The sequence below is a fragment of the Zea mays genome, chromosome 2, assembly GCF_902167145.1.
Source record: "Zea mays cultivar B73 chromosome 2, Zm-B73-REFERENCE-NAM-5.0, whole genome shotgun sequence".
Lineage (NCBI taxonomy): Eukaryota > Viridiplantae > Streptophyta > Magnoliopsida > Poales > Poaceae > Zea > Zea mays.
In genome coordinates, this window is record NC_050097.1 from 155,411,931 (window position 1) to 155,429,566 (window position 17,636).

A 17,636-nucleotide genomic window follows, 5' to 3' on the forward strand; every position below is an offset into this window, starting at 1 on the left:
AACATCATTGTATCATAAAAGATCACATCATGTTCATTGATTAAGTTTAAGCAATAGCATAAGCTAACCATGATTAACCCAAAAAGGTAAACAAGGGTAAGGGAAATACAAACTAGTCAATCCTTAGGTTCCAATAATGTAATGCGGGACAGTGAATTATAAAGTAAAGTAGGACATGATAGGTCTAAGGACACTTGCCTTCACCAGGTTGTTGCTTAGGGAGGTCTCCAACAACACACTCAGGAACCTCGTACTGCTCGTTGTCTAAGTAAAGCGAGCATACATTCAATACATTTGGAGAAGTATAAATGAACATCACACCAAACATGTACAAACATTGGAATACATCTTAAAAAGACACAATACTACATAAGGGATAATGAGTCCAAAGTATAACATGAACTATAACATAAATTAACTTTATTTGAAAATAGATTGTTATTTCCCTAAATGTTATTTACAAGTACATAATCATAGATCAATTTATTTTATTGTGACCTATAATTTAGAACAGAGGTAAACTCATGTAATACACTTTATTAATCTCTCAAGCTTACACATGTTTAAATCTCTAAGGTTCTCCTTTTATTTATTTTATTAAATAAATAAAACTACATCTATATTAGTTCATATTCAATCATAAAAATTAGAATGTGCAGACAGTAAGTGAAACCATTTTATTTAAACAGAGAATAATTCTATGAACATTTTGCAATTTGAATCACTAAATTTGGAGTTCATATGCAAAAGTTATGAAATAAACAAATTTGGGAATTCAAAATATGAAATTAGGTCTAATTCTGTGAATATTTAAAAGTCTAGGGCTAAATCTGCAAGAATACAGGGGTCTGCCTGTGAAAACCAGGGACAACGGGTTTATTTCTAACAAACCGAGGGTTTCTTACGCAAAACAACCACACAAAGGGGTATCAGGTGAATCTAACCGTCGGCTCTAAAATCAACGGCTGAGATTAGATCTGCGGCCGAGGGCGCGCGCGCGGGCGGGCGAGTGCTGACAGGCGAGCCAGGGAGTGTCAGCGACAGAGGGGGAGAGTGCGCTAACCGAGCGGGCTCAGCGCCAGGGGGTTTGGGCACTGACAGGCGGGCTAGGGCGCCAGGGCGCGCGTGCGCGAAGCGGTATCCTGCGGTCTGGGCCTTCGATCTGGATCAGGCAGAGGGGACCAGACCAGGGAAGGATGAGTGGTCCAGGCCGTGCGATCAGGATTGGACGGAGGGGATCAGGCATGCGTTCGCGAAGCGGTACCCGTTGTCCGGGCTGTGCGATCAGGATCGGACGGAAGGGATCAAACCGGGGGGGTTGAATGGCTGCGGGCGGCGCTGCTCCTCTCCGCGGTGGTGGGGTCGCTGGAGTTGAGGCAGGCATGAGCTAGGGGGGTCCGAGGTCACCGGAGTTGGGCAGAGAGGGAGAGGGCTCCACAACGAACTCAATGGCGGGGAAGAGGCCATGAATCCACGGGCAGAGAGGGTAGAACGGTGGTGAGAAGGCCTCGGGCGGGTCGGAGAAACTCCGTTGAGCCATTCCGGCCACGGGGAGGGGTCCTAAGGTGCGCTAAGGCCTTGGCTAACTTCAGCAGAGGCAGGGGCGACACAGGGACCTACTCCGGGGAACTAGACCGGGCTAAATTGGCCGGTCACCGCGCGAGCACGACAAACTGCCACGACCGAGCACCAGCGAAGGTGAAATTGACTGAACACAAGGCGCAATAGGGGAAATTAGGCACGGGCAAAGGTGTCTCACCTCGGGGCTGAGCTCGGGGAGGCTTGGAGCGGTCTCCGGCGAGCAGGATGGCCGGGAACGCGGGTGCGGGTCTCCTGCGGCGGCTGGCGGCGTGAGCAGAGCACGAGAGAGGGTGAAGCTGTGCGAAATGAGGTGAGGGGTATGCGTGGGGCACTTGCGGGGCTCTAAGAAGGGAGCAGGGCGCATGGGTGGGCGTCATGGCCGAGAAATCTGGCGACGTGCGCGAGTGCGCACACGCCGGTCCATGGCGAGCACGGAGGGGGCGGAACTGACAGGTAGGGTCCACAACGCAGAGAGAGGAGAAAGGGGCGTGCGGGGCAACGACTTGACGACTCGCGGACCGGGCCCACGAGACAGAGAGAGAGAGAGAGAGAGGGAGAGCGCGGGCGAAGGAAACTGGCGCCGACAGGCTGGCCCCACTGGGCAGCGAACGAGAGAGGGAGGGCACGGGCGAGGGAGAACTGTCGCTGACAGGCGGGGTGTGCCTGTCAGGCGGCATGGGCGCGCAGGCGTGCGGCCAGGCTGGGCTTAATGGGCCGACTGGGTTGCTTTCTCTTTTCCTTTTTCTCTGGATTTTCTAATTCCTTTTCCATTTCTTTTTCTATAGAGTTTTCAAATCCAAATTCACACTAGGTTTCAAATTCAAATAAATTCACACTTGTGCAACACTTCAAAGAATATTTTAAGCTCAGCATGATGCAACATGTTATGACCCATAAGGTTTTGGCAAAAATAAATAATTAACCTCCACTAGTTTAAGCTATTTCTAACCGAAAGGAAAAAAGAGAGAAAGAATCTAGAGAGAGAGAGAAACTAGAGTGAGAAAAAGAAGAGTAACACATGATTTTGGGTGATAATTAGAAAGAAATTTTATACCCCAAAATCAAGGTGTTACACTGGCACTCGGCAAAGTTTGTGCCGAGTGCCCGCGAAAATGTACTCAGCAAAGAAGGCTTTACCGATGTACTGTGTGCCGAGCCCTCTTTGCCGAGTGTTTTTCAGGCTTTGCCGAGTGCTTCAGGCACTCGGCAAAGCTGTCGATTCCGGTAGTGATTACAATGGGTTGTGAACTAAGCGCAGTTGATAACAAATTAGTCATACATACATATTTGTTGAGGCACCAAAATATTGGTCCTAGAGACCGCAAAAGGTGGCATGTCAGAACTATAGAGATATGCCCTTTTATCTACCATGTTTGATTCAGCATGGAGATCTTGTTTGCATCAAAAGAAAGTTCAGGGGACTTTATCAAGCAAATATGCTTTACAGCGGATTAGGCTAAAGTTTGCAAAAGATAGCGTGTGAGAAGCAAGCAAATTTGGTGTTTTAAACAACCATCTTTAGTTCTCTTGGACATCATCATCACTGCTTTGGATATGTAAACATCCTTTTCTTAACCTGCATATTTTTTTAAAGTAGTAAGTAATTGTAGGCTTGAATCAGGTCAGTATAGATCGATGTAGAGGTTAATGTAGGAAACAATTTATGAGAAGGTAAATATGTTAATCTAAAGCAAAGTAAAAAAGAAATAAAGGTTCTTGTATATGAGCATCACAAAATGTTTGTATCTTCTTTAAGTGTATCTTGCATGGTACGTAAAACAGATGCATGCAACATGGTATGGTTTCGTTCTGTGTTGATCATAGTCTACAAACTTCTTAGTAGCAGCTGGAACTCATTTAATGGAGGTGTATGAATGGTGAAAGGGAATTAGGCTTACACCTATTTCCTAAACTAATTTTGGTGGTTGAATTGCCCAGCACAAATAATTGGACTAGCTAGTTTGCCCAAGTCTATAAGTTATACAGGTACCAAAGGTTCACAATAAGCCAATAAAAAGACCAAGAAAAGGGTTCAACAAAAGGAGCAAAGGGACAACCGAAGGTACCCTGGTCTGGCGCACCGGACTGTCTAGTGCACCACCGGACTGTCCGGTGTACACCGGACAGTGTCCGGTGCTCCAGGAATGAAGCGACTCTGAACTCGCCAGCTTCGGGAATTCGCAACGGCTACTCCGCTATAATTCACCGGACATGTCCGGTGTACACCGGACTGTCCGGTGTAACAGCGGAGCAACGACAACTTCAGCGCCAACGGTCACCTGCAGGCGCATTAAATGCGCGCCAGAGCGTGCAGAAGTCAGGCACGCGCGAACAGGCGCACCGGACACTCTACAGTGCATGTCCGGTGCGCCACCGGACATCAAGGCGGGCCCAGCGTCAGAGCTCCAACGGTCGGAACCCTAGCGTTCGGGTGACGTGGCTGGCGCACCGGACATGTCCGGTGTGCACCGGACTGTCCGGTGCACCATGCGACAGACAGCCTCCACCCAAACGGCTAGTTTGGTGGTTGGGGCTATAAATACCCCCAACCACCCCACATTCAAGTCATCCAAGTTTTCCACCTTCCAACCACTTACAAGAGCTAGGCATTCAATTCTAGACACACTCAAGTGATCAAATCCTCTCCAATTCCACACAAGGCTTTAGTGATTAGCGAGAGAGATTTGCCGTGTTCTTTTGAGATCTTGCTCTTGGATTGCTTCTTTCTTTCTCACTTGTTCTTGTGATCAAAACTCCATTGTAACCGAGGCAAGAGACACCAATTGTGTGGTGGTCCTTGCGGGGAAGTTTTGTTCCCGGTTTGATTTGAGAAGAGAAGCTCACTCGGTCCGAGGGACCGTTTGAGAGAGGGAAAGGGTTGAAAGAGACCCGGTCTTTGTGACCACCTCAACAGGGAGTAGGTTTGCAAGAACTGAACCTCGGTAAAACAAATCCGCGTGTCACACTCTTCATTCGCTTGCGATTTGTTTTGCACCCTCTCTCTCGGACTCTTTATTATTTCTAACGCTAACCCGGCTTGTAGTTGTGATTATATTTGTAAATTTCAGTTTCGCCCTATTCACCCCCCCCCCCTCTAGGCGACTTTCAATTGGTATCGGAGCCTGGTGCTTCATTAGAGCCTAACCGCTCGAAGTGATGTCGGGAGATCACGCCAAGAAGGAGATGGAGACCGGCGACAAGCCCACTACAAGCCACGGGTCGACTTCATCGGAAGAGTCCCGCAACAAGAGGAAGGAGAAGAAAAACTCCTCCAACAAAGGGAAGGGGAAGGAGAAGAGATCCTCTTCCCACAAGTCGCATCGGAGAGGCGACAAGCACAAAAGGATGAGGAAAGTGGTCTACTACGAGACCGACACTTCATCAACGTCGACCTCCGGCTCCGACGCGCCGTCCGTTACTTCTAAGCGCTAAGAGCGCAAGAAGTATAGTAAGATCCCCCTACGCTACCCTCGCACTCCTAAACATACACCTTTACTTTCCGTCCCATTAGGCAAACCGCCAACATTTGATGGTGAAGATTATGCTAGGTGGAGTGATATGATGCGATATCACCTAACCTCACTCCACAAAAGTATATGGGATGTTGTTGAGTTTTGTGTACAGGTACCATCCATAGGGGATGAAGATTATGATGAGGACGAAGTGGCCCAAATCGAGCACTTCAACTCCCAAGCCACCACTATACTCCTCACCTCTCTAAGTCGAGAGGAGTATAACAAGGTGCAAGGGTTGAAGAGCGCCAAGGAGATTTGGGACGTGCTAAAGACCGCGCACGAGGGGGAGCTCGGTCGCTTCCGTCTTCGCCACGGGGAGGAGCCACAAGACATGTACAACTGGCTCAAAACCTTGGTGAACCAAGTGCACAACCTCGAGAGCAAAAAATGGGATGACCACAAAGTGGTTAAGGTTATTCTAAGATCACTTGTTTTCCTTAACCCTACTCAAGTTCAATTAATTCGTGGCAATCCTAGATATACTCAAATGACCCCCGAGGAAGTTATAGGTAATTTTGTGAGCTTTGAGTTGATGATCAAAGGATCAAAGAAGATCAACGAGCTTGACGGCCCCTCCACATCCGAAGCACAACCGGTCGCATTCAAGGCAACGGAAGAAAAGAAGGAGGAATCTACTCCAAGTCGAACACCCATCGACGCCTCTAAGCTCGACAACGAGGAGATAGCGCTCATCATCAAGAGCTTCCGTCAAATCCTCAAGCAAAGGAGGGGGAAAGACTACAAGCCCCGCTCCAAGAGAGTTTGCTACAAGTGTGGTAAGCCCGGTCATTTTATAGCAAAATGTCCACTATCTAGTGACAGTGACAGGGGCGACGACAAGAAGGGCAAGAGAAGAGAAAAGAAGAGGTACCACAAGAAGAAGGGCGGCGATGCCCATGTTTGCCGGGAGTGGGACTCGGACGAGAGCTCCACCGACTCCTCCTCCGACGAGGACGCCACAAACATCGCCGTCACCAAGGGTCTTCTCTTCCCCAACGTCGGCCACAAATGCCTCATGGCCAAGGAGGGAAAAAGGAAGAAGGTAAAATCAAGATCCTCCACCAAATATGAAACATCTAGCGATGAGGATAATGCTAGTAATGAGGAGGATAACTTGCGCATTCTTTTTGCCGACCTAAACATGCAACAAAAGGAAAAACTAAATGAGCTAATTAGTGTCATCCATGAAAAGGATGATCTCTTGGACTCCCAAGAGGACTTCATAATCAAGGAAAATAAAAAGCATGTTAAGGTTAAGAATGCTTATGCTCTAGAAGTAGAAAAATGTGAGAAATTATCTAGTGAGCTAAGCACATGCCATGACACTATTGCCAACCTTAGAAATGAAAATGCCAAATTAATTGCTAAGGTTGATTCTCATGTTTGTGATGTTTCAATTCCCAATCTTAGAAATGATTATGATGATTTGCTTGCTAAGATTGAAGAATTAAACATCTCTCTTGCTAGCCTTAGGGTTGAAAATAAAAAATTAATTGCTAAGGCTAAAGAATTAGATGTTTGCAATGTTACAATTTCTGATCTTAGAGATAACAATGATATTTTGCGTGCTAAGATTGTTGAATTTAATTCTTGCAAACCCTCTACATCTACCATTGAGCATGTTTCTATTTGCACTAGATGTAGAGATATTGATATTGATGCTATTCATGATCACATGGCTTTAATTAAACAACAAAATGATCATATAGCAAAATTAGATGCTAAAATTGCCGAGCATAACTTAGAAAATGAAAAGTTTAAATTTGCTAGAAGTATGCTCTATAATGGGAGACGCCCTGGCATCAAGGATGGCATTGGCTTCCAAAGGGGAGACAATGTCAAACTTAATGCCCCTCCTAAGAAATTGTCTAATTTTGTTAAGGGCAAGGCTCCCATGCCTCAGGATAACGAGGGTTACATTTTGTACCCTGCCGGTTATCCCGAGAGCAAAATTAAGAGAATTCATTCTAGGAAGTCTCACTCTGGCCCTAATCATGCTTTTATGTATAAGGGTGAGACATCTAGTTCTAGGCAACCAACCCGTGCTAAATTGCCTAAGAAGAAAACTCCTAGTGCATCAAATGATCATAACATCTCATTTAAAACTTTTGATGCATCTTATGTGCTTACTAACAAATCTGGCAAGGTAGTTGCCAAGTTTGTTGGGGGTAAACACAAGGGCTCCAAGACTTGTGTTTGGGTACCCAAAGTTCTTGTGTCTAATGCCAAAGGACCCAAAACCGTTTGGGTACCTAAAGTCAAGAACTAAAATTGTTTTGTAGGTTTATGCATCCGGGGGCTCAAGTTGGATCATCGATAGCAGGTGCACAAACCACATGACAGGGGAGAAAAAGATGTTCTCCTCCTACGAGAAAAACCAAGATCCCCAATGAGCTATCACATTCGGGGATGGAAACCAAGGTTTGGTCAAAGGTTTGGGTAAAATAGCTATATCTCCTGACCATTCCATTTCCAATGTTTTTCTTGTTGATTCACTAGATTAAAATTTGCTTTCTGTATCTCAATTGTGTCAAATGGGGTACAACTGTCTATTTAATGATGTAGGTGTCACTGTCTTTAGAAGAAGTGATGATTCAATAGCATTTAAGGGAGTGTTAGAGGGTCAGCTATACTTGGTAGATTTTGATAGAGATGAACTCGACACTTGCTTAATTGCTAAGACTAACATGGGTTGGCTCTGGCACCACCGACTAGCTCATGTTGGAATGAAGAATCTTTATAAGCTTCTAAAGGGAGAGCACATTTTAGGATTAACAAATGTCCATTTTGAGAAAGACAGGATTTGTAGCGCTTGCCAAGCAGGGAAGCAAGTTGGTGTTCATCATCCACATAAGAACATCATGACGACTGACAGGCCACTGGAGCTCCTACACATGGATCTATTCGGCCTGATTGCTTACATAAGCATCGACGGGAGTAAGTACTGTCTAGTTATTGTGGATTATTATTCTCGCTTCACTTGGGTGTTCTTTTTGCAGGAAAAATCACAAACCCAAGAGACTTTAAAGGGATTCTTGAGACAGGCTCAGAATGAGTTCGGCTTAAGGATCAAGAAAATTAGAAGCGACAACGGGACGGAGTTCAAGAACTCACAAATTGAAGGCTTCCTTGAGGAGGAGGGCATCAAGCATGAGTTCTCTTCTCCCTACACCCTACAACAAAATGGTGTAGTGGAGAGGAAGAATCGAACTCTATTGGACATGGCAAGAACCATGCTTGATGAGTACAAGACACCGGATCGGTTTTGGGCCGAGGCGGTCAACACCGCCTGCTACGCCATCAACCGGTTATATCTGCACCGAATCCTCAAGAAGACATCCTATGAACTCCTAACCGGTAAAAAGCCCAATATTTCGTATTTTAGAGTTTTTGGTAGCAAATGCTTTATTCTTGTTAAAAGAGGTAGAAAATCCAAATTTGCTCCTAAAACTGTAGAAGGCTTTTTACTAGGATATGACTCAAACACAAGGGCATATAGAGTCTTTAACAAGTCCTCAGGACTTGTTGAAGTTTCTTGTGACGTTGTGTTTGATGAAACTAACGGCTCTCAAGTAGAGCAAGTTGATTTTGATGAGATAGGTGAAGAACAGGCTCCGTGCATCGCGCTAAGGAACATGTCCATTGGGGATGTGTGCCCTAAGGAATCCGAAGAGCCTCCACATGCACAAGATCAATCATCCTCCTCCACGCAAGCATCTCCACCAACTCAAAATGAGGACGAGGCTCAAGTTGATAAAGGAGAAGATCAAAGAGTTGAGCCACCTCAAGATGACGGCAATAATCAAGGGGGAGATGCAAATAATCAAGACAAGGAGGATGAAGAACCAAGACCACCACACCCAAGAGTCCACCAAGCAATCCAACGAGATCACCCCGTCGACACCATCCTCGGCGATATTCATAAGGGGGTAACCACTAGATCTCGTGTTGCACATTTTTGTAAGCATTACTCTTTTGTTTCCTCTATTGAGCCACACAGGGTAGAGGAAGCACTACAAGATTCGGATTGGGTGATGGCGATGCAAGAGGAGCTCAACAACTTCACGAGGAATGAGGTATGGCATTTAGTTCCACGTCCTAATAAAAATGTTGTAGGAACCAAATGGGTCTTCCGCAACAAGAAAGATGAGCATGGTGTGGTGACAAGGAATAAAGCTCGACTTGTGGCCAAGGGATACTCCCAAGTCGAAGGTTTGGATTTTGGTGAAACCTATGCACCCGTAGCTAGGCTTGAGTCAATTCGTATATTATTAGCCTATGCTACTTACCATGGCTTCAAGCTTTACCAAATGGACATGAAGAGTGCTTTCCTCAATGGACCAATCAAGGAAGAGGTCTACGTTGAGCAACCTCCCGGCTTTGAAGACAGTGAGTACCCTAATCATGTCTATAGGCTCTCTAAGGCGCTTTATGGGCTCAAGCAAGCCCCAAGAGCTTGGTATGAATGCCTTAGAGATTTCCTTATTGCTAATGGTTTCAAAGTCGGCAAGGCCGATCCTACTTTATTTACTAAAACTCTTGACAATGATTTGTTTGTATGCCAAATCTATGTCTATGATGGGGGAGTTAAAGTATTTCTTGGGATTTCAAGTAAAGCAACTCCAAGAGGGCACCTTCATTTGCCAAACAAAGTACACTCAAGACATTCTAAACAAGTTTGGGATGAAGGATGCCAAGCCCGTCAAGACTCCCATGGGAACAAATGGGCATCTCGACCTCGACACAGGAGGTAAGTCCGTGGATCAAAAGGTATACCGGTCGATGATAGGTTCATTGCTTTACTTATGTGCATCTCGACCGGACATTATGCTTTCCGTATGCATGTGTGCAAGATTCCAAGCCGACCCTAAGGAATCTCACCTTACGGCCGTAAAACGAATCTTGAGATATTTGGCTTATACTCCTAAGTTTGGGCTTTGGTACCCTCGGGGATCCACGTTTGATTTACTTGGTTATTCGGATGCCGATTGGGCAGGGTGCAAGATCAATAGAAAGAGCACATCGGGGACTTGCCAGTTCTTGGGAAGGTCCTTGGTGCCTTGGGCTTCAAAGAAGCAAAATTCGGTCGCTCTTTCTACCGCCGAAGCCGAGTACATTGCCGCAGGTCACTGTTGTGCGCAATTGCTTTGGATGAGGCAAACCCTGCGGGACTATGGTTACAAATTAACCAAAGTTCCTCTTCTATGTGATAATGAGAGTGCAATCCGCATGGCGGATAATCCCGTTGAGCATAGTCGCACTAAGCACATAGCCATTCGGTATCATTTTCTTAGGGATCACCAACAAAAGGGGGATATTGAGATTGCATACATTAATACTAAAGATCAATTAGCCGATATCTTTACCAAGCCACTTGATGAACAAACTTTTACCAAACTTAGGCATGAGCTCAATATTCTTGATTCTAGGAATTTCTTTTGCTAATTTGCACACATAGCTCATAAGTATACCTTTGATCATGTCTCTTTGATATATGCTATGACTAATGCGTTTTCAAGTGTATTTCAAACCAAGTCATAGGTATATTGAAAGGGAATTGGAGTCTTCGGCGAAGACAAGGCTTCCACTTCACTCTATCACCCATCCTTCGTCGTCGCTCCGAGCATCTCTCCATCTTTGGTATAATCTTCACTCCTATGTTTTATTTGCCAAAGGGGAGAAAGTAGTTATCAAAGGGCTTATATTTCACTCTAAGTATCCGTTTTTGGCGATTCATGCCAAAGGGGGAGAAAGTATAGCCCAAAGCAAAAGGACCGCACCACCACCCTAATTTTAAAAATTAATGATTTTCAATTGGTAAATTTCAAATTGGTCTCTCTTTGTGTTCTAAAGGGGGAGAAAGTAGTATTTTCAAAAATTGATGTCATAAAACCCTCTTGAACACTAGGAGGAGAATTTATTTGAGGGGGAGTTTTGTTTAGTCAAAGGAAAAGCATTTGAAACAAAGGGAGAAAATTTCAAATCTTGAAAATGCTTCGCAAAATCTTATTCATTTACCTTTGACTATTTGCAAAAAGACTGTGAAAAGGGTTTACAAAAAGAATTTGCAAAAAACAAAACATGTGGTGCAAGCGTGGTCCAAAATGTTAAAAATGAAGAAACAATCCATGCATATCTAGTAAGTAATATTTATTGGCTCAATTCTAAGTAACCTTTGCACTTACATTTTGCAAACTAGTTCAATTATCCACTTCTATATTTGTTTTGGTTTGTGTTGGCATCAATCACCAAAAAGGGGGAGATTGAAAGGGAATTAGGCTTACACCTATTTCCTAAACTAATTTTGGTGGTTGAATTGCCCAACACAAATAATTGGACTAACTAGTTTGCCCAAGTCTATAAGTTATACATGTACCAAAGGTTCACAATAAGCCAATAAAAAGACCAAGAAAAGTGTTCAACAAAAGGAGCAAAGGGACAACCGAAGGTACCCTGGTCTGGCGCACCGGACTGTCCGGTGCACCACCGGACTGTCCAGTGTACACCGGACAGTGTCCGGTGCTCCAGGAATGAAGCGACTCTGAACTCGCCAGCTTCGGGAATTCGCAACGGCTACTCCGCTATAATTCACCGGACATGTCCGGTGTACACCTGACTGTCCGGTGTAACAGTGGAGCAACGGCTACTTCAGCGCCAACGGTCACCTGCAGGCGCATTAAATGCGCGCCAGAGCGCGCAAAAGTCAGGCACGCGCGAACAGGCGCACCGGACACTCTACAGTGCATGTCCGGTGCGCCACCGGACATCAAGGCGGGCCTAGCGTCAGAGCTCCAACGGTCGGAACCCTAGCATTCGGGTGACGTGGCTGGCGCACCAGACATGTCCGGTGTGCACCGGACTATCCGGTGCACCATGCGACAGACAGCCTCCACCCAAACGGCTAGTTTGGTGGTTGGGGCTATAAATACCCCCAATCACCCCACATTCAAGTCATCCAAGTTTTTCACCTTCCAACCACTTACAAGAGCTAGGCATTCAATTCTAGACACACTCAAGTGATCAAATCCTCTCCAATTCCACACAAGGCTTTAGTGATTAGCGAGAGAGATTTGTCGTGTTCTTTTGAGCTCTTGCGCTTGGATTGCATCTTTCTTTCTCACTTGTTCTTGTGATCAAAACTCCATTGTAACCGAGGCAAGAGACACCAATTGTGTGGTGGTCCTTGCGGGGAAGTTTTGTTCCCGGTTTGATTTGAGAAGAGAAGCTCACTCGGTCCGAGGGACCGTTTGAGAGAGGGAAAGGGTTGAAAGAGACCCGGTCTTTGTGACCACCTCAAAGGGGAGTAGGTTTGTAAGAACCGAACCTTGGTAAAACAAATCCACGTGTCACACTCTTCATTCGCTTGCGATTTGTTTTGCGCCCTCTCTCTCGGACTCTTTATTATTTCTAACGCTAACCCGGCTTGTAGTTGTGATTATATTTGTAAATTTCAGTTTCGCCCTATTCACCCCCCCCCCCTCTAGGCGACTTTCAAATGGTGTTAGCACATGATAGCAAGAAGGATACTAACGTTTGTCTATATCTCAGTCCTTGTAGTTGGTAGACATTTGGATTGTATAGGAATTTTTAATTTGGATCCTATTTCTAGAAGGTCCAATTTGGTGTATTTTTTAGAAATTCCTAAGTTGTTACCTAGATTCTATTTGGTGCGGTTATCTGCGACTACTTATGGCAGCATGGAACTTGTGTGTGGTAGCTTCTTTGTAGATTGTAGTATTTTGATTAACTGCATTATCAGTCATATTGTCAGGTTGTATGTCGGCACACATTCAACGTTTTTATACCTAAAGCTCCTTCTTGATGCTAAGTGTAGTAAGGCGCTATTGTTAGGAAGTTCTGCAGATGGATGACTTCTGTAACTCTTAGGGGTTTTGGAGCAAGTGAAATGGAGATTGAGGGGGTTAAAATTGCTTACTAAGATAAACATATAGAAGATGCTACCTCCGTTCTCGAATATTTGTCACCAGCTAGTTCATTTTTAAACTAAACCGCGACAAATAAAAAAATGAGAGTATATATGTTTAGAAGCATTACCTTTTCGGAGGAGATTCGATAAGGTCATATTGCCTTTTCCTTTGATCTGACTTGTGTTCATTGTTTGCTCCTATAGAAAGAAAATATGGATTAGTTTAATGTACTTACTTTTTCTAATAGAGTGAGTAACAGATGTTAATATGTTTGTGGTTGTTTTTTTATATCAAGTGGAAGTGGCGTATCTTTGTAATTTTCACTTCGGCATCAGATTTGGGAGTATGTTGATATGTGAGAGGGTTACTGAGCGATGGATATGTCAGCTTCTTTGCAGCCTAAAAGTAAACATTATATGACATAATTTAGCTGTGAGATGTTATATAATTAGGAGAAAAGAAGTAGTTTACTTGATAGTATGTGTGGCATGAATAGAAAGAAAATACGTACATGGAAAAGTACATTGTGAATGAATTTGTATGTATTCAATTAGTTGTTAATGATTCATGTTGTTTAGAGTTGTAGCAACTAATGACTTGAAATTTTAAAAAATTAAACATGTGTGTTTTAGTGAGGAATAAGTGAAAGAAAAATATAAAATTGATGGTGTGTGCATTCATAAACATGTATGAAGAAACATAATAATATAGAGGTGTATGTGGCAAACAACAATAAAAAATGAAATGAGAGTTCTTGTATGTAAATCCAGGAAGAGTGCGAACAATGCAACTAATGACTTGAAATTGTAGAAGAGCTATACATAAATGATTGTGTATATATTTTAGCAAGTTTCTCATATGTTTCCAATAGTTGTTAAATGGAAGCATGAATAGAACGTACGTAGACATGAAAGCATGTTCATTATGAAAGGCTACTGTTGTGAAAGAAAGAGCAGGTTACACTGAAAGAATACCTGTTTTTTTGGTAGAAGACACATAATATCAAATTGAGCTATCGATGTTCAAAAGAGGTAAGTGAAAGAATACTTAAATTCTGATGATGCGTATATTTTTTTAAGATTGAATATGTATAATGTGACATTGTAGAGTTGTACATGACCTAAAGAGAATGCACCTGTTGTGCATAGAATTGGCAAGTTACGTTGTTGAAATCAGCTTTTGATGATTCTAAATAATGAGCGATCATTTGGTAAACAATAAGAAACAAAATTAGTTATGGTGTATAGAGGTTAAGGAGTAGTGAGAGTATAAGAAGGGAATATATCCGGTGCAAATGAGTCTTTGGTGCATATATGTGCACATGAACTAACAAAGTTCACAAAAAATTTTAAAAAAAAATTAGACATATTCTTTCCATCTTACTCCAATTATATACAAAATTTCAAGTTCAAATTCATTATACTTTAGCTATAATAAAAAAAGATAAAATTTCTGACAAGTTTAAATTAGAAAATCGGCTAAAATGTTCTCCTTTTTATTACAGCTAAAATATAACGAATTTGAGCTTGAAATTTGTATATAATAAGAGTAGTATGGAAAGAATATGTATTATTTTTTTAGAATTTTTTTTGAACTTCGCTAGTTCATATGCAGCAAAGGCTCATGTGCACCGGATATGTTCCCATATAAGAAACTATGCAGGAATGATATCCATGTATGTATTTTGTGCATCGAAGAAACTATATATGTATTTGATGGAAGTTACAGTATCAGAGAAATCTGCAGGTTGTATAAATCAGCTATTGATGATGCTGAATAGTAAGTGAGTATTTCAGAAACAATAAGAAGCAAAGTTACATTTCGTGTATGCAAGTTGAGAAGTCAGAAACTATGCATGAATCATACCTGTGTATACATTTTTTTGGAAAGATGTAATGTGGTTATCTCGGTGGCATAGTTTATAAACACACTAAATAAATAGGGCTATATATCAATTGTGATGTTCTGGACATCACTTTCACCAATATATAACGACTTACGACTTAGAAACTTTACTGTTTTGTTGATAATCAGATGGGACGTCCGTGTATTATTCTTGTTATAATTTGTCACATCTGTACAGGTTGTAGACACGTATATGAGAATTTGCATTTCGGAAAAAGGAATGATGGGAATGACTAATTTTGTGCTCGTTCTTAGTTTATGATGACCAGGAAATTTGCACGGCGGAGGAAGATAGAAGAAAACCCTAATACCAAGGCTATACACTTTGTAGGATGTTGTACCCGTATTTGCTCATGGACGAACACAAAATCAATTCAAAGCGGGCGAAGCGAGAATGAAAACCTAATCAGCTGGAACTGGACTGGGACTGTATGGATAAGAAAGCTAGAAGCAAAACATAAGACCGACTACATTCGCTTTGAAAAATGTTCTAGCCGTTGTTGTGCATCGATGAGCAGGAAATGGAATCACAGTGCGCGAAGCAAAATGGAAACCCTAACACAAAGGACATACAAATCCAAAAGCTTTTGTACCTGCATGAGTCGGCAGCATGTTGAGGATTGGGCGCGCCGGAGAGGAGAGGATAGAGCAGGGACGTGTGGGGAAGAAGAGACAGCAGAGGGCGCACCGGTACCAGGCCCATCGCCGCCGACGGAGAAGAGAGGGTGACCCATTGACCGTCTGTAACACCCTGGGCTTTAAGAGACAAAGCCGGGTGTATCTCATATATGCGCTAGAGAAGACAACACATATAATAACAGAGTGCATAGAGATAAATATCATAAATATCATAAATGTACTTATTACATAGTGGAAGCCTTACAAAATAAAAATATAAAAGAATCTAAAATCCATCCTTGGCGCTAGAAAGTCAACTGGGAGACGCCACCTAGATCGAATCGAACTCCTCGTTGTGTGGCTCCTCTTGAACCACTTGTACTTCTCCTGTGGGGGTGTGAGACAACAAGGGTGAGCTCACACATGTTCATCGCTCAACAAGTTGTGGGGAATAATGTGCATGAACTCGCCAAAGGTGGGAGTTCATGTGAAGTGTAAGGCAAATCAATGTAATAAAGGCTAAAGCTGAGCATTGCTTTTTATAAGTTGGTCAAAATTTTATTAGCAATTACTAAGTGTAAGTAGATACCAAACCATAGTAATAATAAGTAAAAGTAATAATAAAATAATCCTAGATGCAATGAAATGACAAATTGAATTTACGTTCCATAAATTAATCATGTGAGTGTTCGAGCCGCTCATGACCGTGAGCACGGCTAGTATACCAGTTTTACACTCTGCAAAGGTTGCATATCTTTACCCACAAGTCGTGTTACCCATTTGCCACGGAGTTGATCAGACCCCATACACCTCTACCAAGGAAGCGAGGCAGAGTACCACTACGAGGCCTTTACAAAGTTCCACTAGCTTCAGAAAACCCGCTACAATTTATAGGAAGCTCCAGTGCAGGAATCCCTCGCCTGACCGCCATCGCAGCAAAATCAACCCAAGGACCTCCCTACACTGACCACTCCCCTACTGCCCTTGCCCCTTTTGGGTAAGGTAGTCATCCACTAGCTTTCCTAGTTAATCAGCCAAGGGCGTCCCATTAAACCCTTGTGGTAGCACTATTTTCTCGGGTGGTTCTCCATGTTCCCTTTAACATAATGATCTTATCATGAATAGTAATAATAAACAGATAATAAAAAGTATAACAATGAGTGATGAATATCTCTATACCCAAAGCCACATAAAGCAATAACATGTACTACCCAAAAATTCAGTAGTAAAACCAATGGTGAAACAAGGTATAAAGATAGTCAAAATCTAGGGTAACCTATTGGGTCCCAGCAAAATTAACCTATGCAGATCATTATGCTTAATAAGAACATGACTGGGTAAAAAGAAAGTGATCAAGGGCACAACTTGCCTGGCACTTGAGATTCTAGTTACCAGGGTGATTCTTCAGATCCTAGAAACCACGCACTAGTCGTAGCAATACAAACAAACATGGTATAGATAAAATCAACATCACACCAAACATGAGAACAAATTGAATAATAATGATCTACGCGAACCTACGAGATCGTGGGAACGAGAACCACTAAGATCGGAGTCATAGTTAAGGAGTTATGGTTTCATAGAGGATTCATGTGATTAAAATATTAAACTATATCATAAATTGGTTAATATAGATCATATGAGAGGTTATTCTATAAATAATTGTCTCAACATTAATCTAAGTTATGAATTGACCATAGATCTTATTCTAGTAGATTATAATGATAAGCCGATTAAAATGACTAACCAACATAAGTTAAATAAAGATCTAATTATAAAATAATGAGCCATGGTATAATAAATATTGTTATTGCATAGTAAATATTTATACGAGACTAACGCAACTTGAACGGATCAAATCGGAGTTATAGATTTTAAGTTATGAATTTCTAGAGATTCTATGTGTTTTGTACAATATTAGATAAGATATAAATTTTATTGTGACTTTCATGTCAAAACAGTGGTACTAAATGATAAACAACAATTTTGTAAAATTATAGAAATTGGAATGGGTCAAAAAGGATTTAATATGAATTTTATATGATTTAAATGGGTTTCGGCAATTATTTTTATACCCAAAAACCAATTT

The 17,636-nt window shown here is 42.5% G+C and overlaps 1 long non-coding RNA gene across 1 annotated transcript; it reads right to left on the minus strand.

Moving 5' to 3' along the window:
* Window positions 1-2,880: 2,880 nt before the first annotated feature.
* Window positions 2,881-15,688, minus strand: LOC109944566 (uncharacterized). Its single transcript, XR_002267649.2, has 3 exons — window positions 15,523-15,688; window positions 13,152-13,221; window positions 2,881-3,157 (listed from the first exon to the last, which is right to left on the minus strand). It is a non-coding gene; the product is annotated as an uncharacterized lncRNA (long non-coding RNA).
* Window positions 15,689-17,636: the final 1,948 nt, after the last annotated feature.